This window comes from Panthera onca, chromosome D2 (genome assembly GCF_046562875.1).
Source record: "Panthera onca isolate mPanOnc1 chromosome D2, mPanOnc1 haplotype 2, whole genome shotgun sequence".
NCBI classification, from domain to species: Eukaryota; Metazoa; Chordata; class Mammalia; order Carnivora; family Felidae; genus Panthera; species Panthera onca.
The window spans coordinates 370,951-380,865 of NC_138349.1; the positions used below are offsets into that span (position 1 = coordinate 370,951).

The 9,915-nt window shown below is 62.3% G+C and overlaps 1 long non-coding RNA gene across 1 annotated transcript; it reads right to left on the minus strand.

Annotated features, from left to right (window-relative positions):
* Positions 1-8,494: 8,494 nt before the first annotated feature.
* LOC132677478 (uncharacterized) lies at positions 8,495-9,512 on the minus strand. Its single transcript, XR_009609304.3, has 2 exons — positions 9,180-9,512; positions 8,495-8,782 (listed from the first exon to the last, which is right to left on the minus strand). It is a non-coding gene; the product is annotated as an uncharacterized LOC132677478 (long non-coding RNA).
* Between the last annotated feature and the right edge of the window lie 403 nt (positions 9,513-9,915).

Here is a 9,915-nt window from a genome sequence, read left to right on the forward strand (position 1 = left end):
GGAACGCGGCTAGCCTGCGTCTAGGTTGAGTCCAAACTCAATCTTAGAAAAGCCAAAAAGAAAGAGCTGGAAACGGCACTAGTCCTCCCCTGGGCGGGGCCCCTGAAGGGGAATCAGGTGATCCCACGAGGCTTCTCCTGTTGCACAGAAAGCGTTGTGACAGCCGCCCCAAGAGCCCGGTGGGTCAGTGCCCCGCGTGAGGCCAGCACACCTGCCCGTGGTGTTTCTGCCCCTCCCCCACACCAGCGAGAGGGGAAACACGTCTGCCTCCTCCGAAGCTGAACTCTATGCCAAGGAGCGCGTGGTGTGGGTCCAGTCGGACACGAGGGCACGCCCTCCCAGACCCAGCCTCCACTAGCCACTCTGCCTTGCTCCCCGACTGGGTCCTGACCCCTGCTGTGTACGTCACTCTAGAGGTTGGGGTGGCTCTACCGTGTGGGGAAGCCGGGTCCTGTCCCCACTCTGGCTTGGCTGGCAGAACCCCATGCTCTCTGGGCTCAGTATCCCCATAAGTGGGGACGTGTCGTCAGACTCTGGGCCTGCAGCCTGGTGCTGGGCACACAGGGCTCTGGGGCTCCCATCCCCCAACTCAGGAGCAAAGGTACCCAGGCATGGTGTCTGCTTCTGCTCTGACACCCCTCCCTCTCTCTGACATGCCCTCGGGAGGTCAAAGCCTGGGGCGTCTCCATCTTACCCCAGTGACCAAGGTCAGGTGCCTCCTTCCCGGCAGGCAGTGTCCCCTGTGGCAGGAAGTGACCTCCTGAGCCAGGAGACCACAAGTCAGACCTGACACTGGGCTCTGCTGCACAGGCCAGGCCCCAGGGCGCCTCGCCACCCCTCACGCTCACGTCTGAGCCCAGAGGAAAAGCTCACATCTGCTCCGCGTCAGCAAAACATTTCTTTTGACTTCTTTCCAAAGGGAGAACAATGGCTCACACAGAGGACAGAGATCCTGCCCCAGAGCTCGCAGTGCAGTGGTTGTGGCCGGCTGCCGGGGACAGTGAGAAACTGTGTCCATGTTAATTGGTCTCCCACTCCGGTGGCACAGTAGGGTTCCTGAGGTGGCTGTATGGTCCCGGTGGTAATTCGCTAGTTTAGGGCAGACCTGGATGCTCCTTTCTTCCCTTGTTTGTTCCCTGAAGAGGGTCTGGAAACAGGCCCGGCTTAGAGCCAGCCCCCAGACTCAGGCGGGGTGGAGAGGCCAAGCAGGGGCCACGTCTCCTTGCCCAGATTGTCCCCGAGCCCAGGACGGACAGCTGTTGAGGCTGGTTCCAGATGCTCCTTCTGTGTCTTTCTGGGTCTGCGGGTCCAGGGACGGGGGCCTTCAGGACCCCTCAGTTGCTCTGCTCAGCCAGGCCGGCAGCTGGACACTCAGGTGGGGAGCCGGGGTCAGGTGCCCCCAGGCACAGCAGCTCAGGACCTCAGAGCAAGAGCAGAGCAGGGCCGGCCCACAGGGTCGCTTTCCAGCAGGCAGGGGACCAGTCCCCAGCCCAGGACACCATGCCCTACTGGAGGATGTCCCCTGCCCCTGCCTGGAGCCCGAGCCACCCGATGCCCACCTGGTTCCCGGGAAGCACCTGTCTCCGGGGCTGCACAGACCTGTCGGCTCAGCGTGCTGGCGAGGCCACATCCTTACGAACAAGCTGGGACTGCAGTGACGCGACGCTGGCTGTTGTCCGAGGCAGGACGGCCTGGCCTCGCCCCACCTCAAAGGAAATCGTTCGACAAAGTTCCCTCTCCCCAAGGCACATGAGATGGTGTGTGAGCCCATCTCCGAGCCCCGTGTGGGGCTCATACTGCATCATCTCTGAGCATCGGCAGACCGAGGCCCTCAGCTGCCCACCTCCCCAGTGCCCACCGCCCTGGGGAGGAAGGGGCCTGAGCAGCCCAGACCAGGGGGGCCTGCCTGACACACGGGCTTCCACAGTGTGCCTGGTGCCAGGGCGGGAGCAGGAGACACAGGGAGAGGCATGGGCATACACACAGGGCTGACCCGGGGCCTCCGGTGGTCACCACAAGTCAGCCATGCCAGGCTACATGCATCTAGCTTCATCAACCTGCCATGCTTTATGACACGATTTATATATAATTAATAATATATTAATTAATTGTTGCCAAATGTGTTTTAAGTATACATGCGATACAATTGTCTCTTGCTCGAGCAGACACGCTGCTGTCACGGGCTGTCCACACGGTCAGGAGAGGCTGCATCTACAGGACACCAGGTAGTGATGGAGGGGCCAGTGGAGGTGGGTGAACTTGAGAAGACCACCCTCCTCAGGCAGGACCTGTTGATCAGGAGTCCCTGCACCTATGGCCCCTCCAGGCAGGGTCTGGTTCTCCTAAAACAGGATGGTTCCAAGCCCCCGAGGGCCTGGGCAGGACAGTGTAGAGTCCCCAGCCTGGCCCTTCAGGGGGCCATTGTGGGGAGGAGGGCCTGATCTGAGGCCCCAGGAGCCCCTGAGGCTCCCCCAACCGTTTGAGGTCAGTATGCTGTGCTCCGAACAGTGTTCCCCGGAAGCCCAGGAGCTGAGGTCGTGCACCTGAGCCTGGCGGAGTGGGCCTCACATTGCCACCTGGCTGGAGCTGGGGAAGGATCCGTGCTGGGGAGGGTCTCCGTGGAAGAAAGTGCTTCTGGGTGCTGGAGTTCGATAGCAGTCAGGGTCAGAAGCAGGGGGAGAAGGAACCAGGAATGGCCAGGCAGCTGCCATGCCCCCCGAGGGGGACAACAGACTCCAGAGGGGACAAAAGAGGGGGACATTCCCCCCACCACACCCATGGAGACGGCTGGCCGGCCAGCCACGAGTCCAGTGGCGGCCACAGCAGGGCAGGAAGGGCAGGTCAGAGCAGCTCCTGGTCACGGCTCCACCAGACCCTGGGGTGGGGGTGTCCCAGGGACGGGGTGTCGCACGTTGCAGCCCTACCCTGCATACAGGGGCTGAGCATCCTCGGAGCTGGGCTTCCTGCCACCCACAGGCTCCCAGGGATCTGGGCAGAGGACAGGTGCCCCAGGCCCAGCACGGTCTGAGTGCCCACCACCCTCAACATTCATTCATCAACCCATGGTGGCTGAGCACTTTCTGGCTCCACGCCGAGGAGCACCTGGCGAGCACAGGAACATCCTCTCTAGTCGGGAGACAGAGAAAAGAGAGGGCTCATCCTACAAGTGGTCCTAAGGGCTGAGAAGGACAGGGGATGTGGCCACTGGTGACCAGGGGAGACCTCCCTGGGAAGGTGACATGGGGCAGGGCTGAGCACACAAGGGGGCCCGAGGGGACTGTGGGGCCAGGGGGCTAAGGTGAGCCTGAGTTCCAGGTGATGGCCTGGCATGAGGGGCACAGGTGGTCGTGCTCCCTCGGGGAGCTGCCACAGCTGGGGGGTGGGGAACCAGGGAGCCAGGAACCCAAGAGCCACGGTCCCTTTGGAGGCCCTACAGGAGGCAAGGGTGACGGTCAGCACTTGGTACGCCTTCGTCGGGTCGGCCTGAAGTTCACTGGTGGCCGCGTGCCCCAGGGGCCCAGATTTAGAGGCGCCTGCGGCCAAGTGGCCCCTTCTGATCCAGGGCCTGGATCCACTCAAGGTGGAGGCTGGTGCTAGACCTGAGAACCACCTCCTGGGGACCCCATACAGGGGCCCCCACCCTGGGCAGAGGAACGGGCCAGGCAGAGAGGCCCCGAACAGCAAGTGGGGGCAAGGGCGCTGCCCTGCAAGGTCCCCGGGCTCGCCTGAGCGGCAGGTGCGTGGTGTGTGTGGAGAGAGGGGCGAGCCACTGCCTGGGAGGCCTTCCCAGTGACTGGAACCCACGTTCTGTGACGCTCAGCTGAAGGAAAGAGGAAGAGAAAGGAAGACCCCAACCTGCAGCTAGCAAGCGAGGCCCAGGGGAAACAGAAGCCGGAAGCTGCAAGCGGGACCCCATCCTAGGTGCGAGGCCCCGCGAGCAGGCTCCGCTCTGCAGGGCCCCTCGAAAGCTGCCCTGCCCCCACCCCGCTCAGGGGGAGAAGGAGCCATCAGGGGCTGGCTCCCAGGAGGCCAGTCGGGTGTGGGCTACTGATAGGCTATGGCGGCGGGGTCCCCTGGGCCGCGTCAGCCTAATGGACACCATCTGTCCCACAGACCCGAGTCACCTGCCCTGCCGTCCCCCGTGCCCCCCACCCCCGCAGCTGACACAGCAAACAAGAATCAGCCGCTGGAAAATGATTCCAGGACCCAGGGGCTTCTGCTCCACTGGCCAGCCAAGCTGGCCCAACAGGTACAGACCCCTCCATAAAGGCCAGTGGGCTCCAAGGTCTGGGAAGAGCTGCCATGCACCCCAGCACACAAGCCCACCCCGGATCCCAGCATCCTTCCTGGGTCCATGAAGGGAGCGTGGCTGGCTCTCACCAGGAAGATGGCGACCAGGAAGATCACTGACTACAGTTAGCTGTTCTGAGCAGTCTGGTAATAGAGCAAGGCCAGGATCTGATGTCTGCCTAGGAGGTCACTGGAGCCTGAGTCCAACATGAGTGGTGGGGGGAAGTGGCCTGTGGGGAGACATGGCTCAGGGTTGAGAGGCTGTAGGGAGGAGAGCAGCATGGGAGAGTGGGCAGGGGCACATCCCGCGCAGAGGACAGGGTGGGCAGGGATTCAGGAGTGGCCTGAGGGAAACTTCATTCTTTGAGCTAGCAAGAGGAGTCTGTCTCCTGGGCTGGGGGGGGGGGGGGGGGGGGGGGGCTGGGCAGCACTTGTGCAGAAGCTTCTGGAGCAGCCACTGTTGGAAGGCCCAGGAAATTCCAAGGGGCTGGAAGTCCGAGAGACTGGGCCCCACCCAGGGCTGCCTGCTTGCCCAGTCCTGGGTGGATACGCTGGTGACAAGTGACCATTGGGTTTCCAAAAATCTGTCTGAGGACTCACTCAAGTCCTGTCAGAAGGTGTCCCCTGTGCTCTTTACCACATGACTCAGTCCGAGAGTGTTGCCTGACCTCCCAGAGCCCCTGGAGACTAACCCCCAACCCAAACCCCAGGGCAAGAAAACCCCTTGTGTGGCCTGGGGCTGGGGGTACGGCCTGGGGTTAGGGGGATGGGGGGTGCAGCCTGGGGCTGGGGGGTTAAGGGGTGCAGCCTGGGGCTGGGGGTGCAGCCTGGCACTGGGGGGGGGGGGGTGCAGCCTGGGGTTACAGAGCTGCTTGGTGAATCCTACAGAGTGTCACCTGGTAGCCATGGGGCCCGAGGACTGCTGGCTGGGAGCGACCCGGCAGAGGCAGCTCGGACCCTGCCCCCACTCGTGGGCGGGAGAGGCGCGGGGCGGGGCGGAGCTTCCCGGAGGCGCAGGCCCCTCCCCTGCTCGGGCCGCCTCTCGTGGGGCGGAGCGGCTCCCTCCCCCCACCCCCACCCCCACCCCCCGCCCCCTTCCGGCGCGGGGCCCGGTTTAATAAAGTTGAAAAGGAGCTGGAACCCGGCGGCCAGACGGCAGCCCCGTGCGCTGGGTGGGAGCGCTCAGGGCACCGCGACGCCGGCAGGCCGGCCGGGGGCTTCACAGGAGCAATTACCCCGGGCCGGCCGGAGGCCAGGGAGGCCCGGGGCCGCGGGAGAGCTGGGGAAGGACCGCGAGGCCCGGGACTGGCTGCCCCCTCCCCACGGAAGCGCGCGCGGGAGGGGCGGCGACGGGGTCGCCCGTTGAGTGGCGCGGCCTTTGTGCCGGCGCTGTGAGCAGCTACACGCTCAGAGCCCGCTCCCCGGTGACGTATCAAAGAGCCTTTGACGGGGAGCCCCCTGGCAGGAGGGCTCACCTGCAGAGACGCTCTATAGAGCCTTTGAAAGCGCAGCAGCTGCCAGGGGCTGTCAGCCGGGCACCTAGAGGGACAAAGAATGGGGGAGCTGGCCCCTTCAATGAGAGGCCACTTGGAAACAGCAGGCATGTGCCAAGCCCGCAGACTGGGAAAGAAAAGTGCTCTTCATCGGGGACTCGGTGTTTGAAGGGGACCCTTTCTCAGCCTCAGCGCCCTCATGTGCATGACAAAGGGGCCTCGGGGCACGGGCCTGGAGGCCAACAGTCCCAGCGGGGCGGCCGGAGCGCTCAAGTGTGGCCGGTGCATGCGTCCAGCGGGAGCTGGGCCCTGCTGCCCGGCCACAACCCAGTCATCTCTGGGCGCTCTGTGGTCCCTCACTGCAGGACGCTCCTGCAGGGAAGCGGGTGGTGGGCTCCCATCCTCCCCTGGGAGGTGGTGAAGGAGGCCCAGGACTGCAGCCTGAACATCCCCAGGGCTCAGTGCCTGCCTGGGGCCAGTGCTGGGGGTGTGTGAGGCTCCGGTCATCACCATCCTGGTTGTGGAAGCCAGAGCTGCCTCTTCTGGAACGTGGAGGGGAACTTGAGGCAGGGGAGCCCTTGTGGCCACAGCATCCCTGAAGCAGAGATCCTGGTTTTCCTTCACCACCCGAGACTGCCCACCCGAGCAGGGGCCAGACAGCAGCCCAGGCCCAGGGTCCACACATGCCCAGCCGCCTCCCCGCCTCCAGGACTGCAGAAGAAAGTAGGCAGTCAGACCCACTGCCAGAAATGTCAGCCTTAAATGGTCTTTTAGACCAGGATTAAATTAGATACTAGATTGTCAATTACCCTCCATTTTCGATTGTTTTCAAACTTAACAATTCTTGGGCCATGAATTGTCCATAGATGCACACAGCTCATTCCCTGGTGTCTTTGATCAAGAAGAAAACATCCAAGGCCCCTACATCTCTCTGCAGAACTCCCAAATGCAGCTCCCCTGTGCCCGTCCCTGCCTGAGGGTGAGGGGTGGGGGTCCTGCTAAGGTCTCATCAGTCCCCCAGGCCATGCCACCAGCACTGGCATAACCTATGAGGCACGAATAGAGAACTACCTTACTGGTGTGGCCACCTGAACTTCCTGCCTGACCCTGCACACCCCTTCCCCCCTTTATTTACACCAAACCCATGCTCCTAACATCAGTTTTCATGACCCCAAGATCCTATTCCCTTTTCTGGCCCCCTCCCACAACGCCACACTCATTGGCCTTGCCTCTGTCCCCAAAACACCCCTGGCATTAGAGTCTCTGCTCAGATCTCACACTTTGCGTTTTCCTAACCACACACCCGATGCCCCTCTATTTGCCACAGTGACTTGAGGGCTGTTGGGGGATGTGTTCCCTGCCCTAATGTCTTCCCTGAACGTGGGGAGTGCACTAGGGTGACTGGTCTCTCAATGCCCCTCATTTACTCTGTCCCTGGAGAGGTTGAGGCTTGCCCAGAAGCCCCTGTGGAGGACAGACTGGGCCCAAGTGGCCCAAGGCTCTCCTTCCCCTTGACCAAGCATGGGCTGGGGCACTGAGGGAGGGCCAAGGAGGCCACCTCTTTCTGGGGCTGGTCTGTTCGACTCTCATACCGGGGTACTGTTCCCACTTGCCATTTTTATGAACGTAAGTGGTCAGCTTGGAGACACCACGCCTTTTCATGTACTTTCTGAGGCGGGAGCAGTGCTCTGTATAAACCAGAATTCCAGAATACCCCCTAAGAACCCTAATATCTCTCATCTGGTTTGGACCCACCCAGCCCATCCACCTGTCAACTTGTCCTGAGGGGCTCAGGGCTCAGGTAGGGGACTGCTCTTCTGGCCTGTCACCAGGGCCAGCCTCAGCTGGGACTGCTGTGTGTGGCCTTCCTCTGGGCCTGCAGGGATCTGAGGCCGGCAGGATCAGGCCGGATTACAAGCCCCAGAAGCTTCCGCCCAGCGGGCTCAGAGATGTGAGCAGCTTGGCCGTCGTGGCTGCAGGGAGGACAGGCATGCGTGCAGGACTCCGTGGAGGGCCCCTGTCTAGAACAGAAACTCCGTGGCTGGAAAAGTGCCAAAACTGAGGCTGCGTTTGTTTTGAAAATTAATGTACTTCAATGAGGAGAATTCAGCGAGGAAAAACGTCCGCACTTGAAGCCGTGGGATTTCGTCCCCTCTTCCCATAGCTGAGGGGTTTTCAAGGATTGCACTCTGGCCGTGTTTCTTACTCCATGGCTGTCCGTCTGAAGCCAGTGCCCCTCAACAACCCTGGCTCCCCTGAGGCCCCATCCCCTGGGATTTACAGGCCTTCCTCAAACCACTTCCAGCTTCTCTGGGCTGCTGGCAACCACAGGAATGAAGTTTGGGAATCGGGGTTTCAGCCCTGAATTCCAGGCCGGCAGGACCCCCGATGCCACTGCCTAGTGGCCCCTCGGTGGCGTGCTGCTGGCGTCAGACTCGTCTGCAGTAGAGAGCAGGGAGGCTCCGTGGACTGGCCCTGAGCACAGCCCGCCATCCCCAGGGCTTGTCTCCACAAACCATCAACCAGCAAGACCCCCACCATCCACAGAATCAAGCCTGCAAAAGCTTCATCAACCTCTAAAGCCACACACTGGGTGAGCCTGAAAGATGGGAGAGAGTTACTACAGAAGTGTCAGGCCCTGTCTGTGCGGCTCAGAGATTAAACGTTAGTGACCCCGTATCTGGGAAATGATTAAGAAACTTTCCACAATCTGCCCAAAACAACATGCCCTGTGGGCCTGGGCCATTTATTACGCAGTGAATATGGTGTTTGGGCAAGCAAGGAGCAAGGTCTCAAGTGACCATCAGAGTCCTGGGGCCTCTTGGGTAGCGCTGGCCCAGCAGACTTCCCTGGGCAGGGGCTGCCTGCCCGGCTTCCCAGTGTCCATACACAGGAGCCTGGTCCAGGGCTCCAGTGCCATCCTCCAGGGACAGTGGCCTCTTCATAGCTGGCTCAACAAGGGGAAGGGGACGTTCCTCTGGTCCAAAAGAGGTGAGGCTCTGGAAGATGAGAGAGGTAGGAGAATAGGTGTCTGCTGTTTTGTTCGTTTTTGTAAAACCTCGTCCTTCCCTGGGGATTCCTGGCCCTGTTCAGTCTCTCTGAAGCTTGTCCTGCTTGGGGTCTTCCTGGGAGGAGGCCCAGCCCCCAGCCCGTGGCCTCCGCAAGGACGCGCTGGGTCCTCGGGACAAAGGAAATCAATTCCCGGTTCCCCCGGCAGCTAAGTGACTCGGCTGCCCCCAAAGCGATTTTCACAGCCAGGGAAGCGCAATTGTATTTTCCAGCTCATTAACCCGGCGCACAAAGCGCGGCAGTCCCCGGGCCCGGAGCACGGGACCGCGGATTCCAGAGGTCCCTCCCCGCCTGGAGACGCGGCTGCCCATTGTCCCCGAAATGTACCGCCTGTTTATTCAGGTCCTTTGAACACTCCTTCCGCATTGTGTGGGCACGCCTGGGAGAATCCTGCTCAGCCCAGACGAGGCCCCAGGCCGGCGCCACAGACAGAAACTTAGATCCGACCTTCACTCGTCAAGGTGCTCCGGGCTCCCTCCCGCAGGCCCCGCGGTGGAGGGGGGTGGGGGCGGTCCGGGCGGCTGGGGGGCGGGGCGAAGGCTTCGGGGAAGAGGAGCACGTGGCCCCAGCCCCACAAGACCCTCTAACTCTCGAGGGGAGGGGGCCAGGCCCAGGAGGACCCCGCTTTCTCTCCCCGGGTGGGGTCTGGGATGTCACCCCCTCCTCACCCCTGCTACTGAGCTGGTGCCCCAACAGCGGCCGTGCGGTCCGGTGGGCTCACAGAGGCCCCTCCAACAGTGAGCCGGCTGGGGAGCCCCAAAAGTCTGCCTAGTATGGGCCAGGGCGGCCCCACCTCGAACGCCACTCCCCTTCCCCACCCCCATGGGTGAGCGGTGGGTTCGGCAGCAGGGGAAGAGCCCCACGCCCATTCTTCCTGCAGCACCAGGAAAGCGTGAGGCCTTGAACGTGTGGCTTTGCCCAGTGCCTTCCCTCGTCTTCTGCTGGGGGGGCGGGGGGGCGGGGAGTGGGAGAGGGGGTAAGAGAAGGGAGGGGGAGGGAGGACGGGAGGACGGGAAGGAGGGGGAAGGAGGAGGGAGGGGGGAAGGAGGAGGAAGGGGAGGGA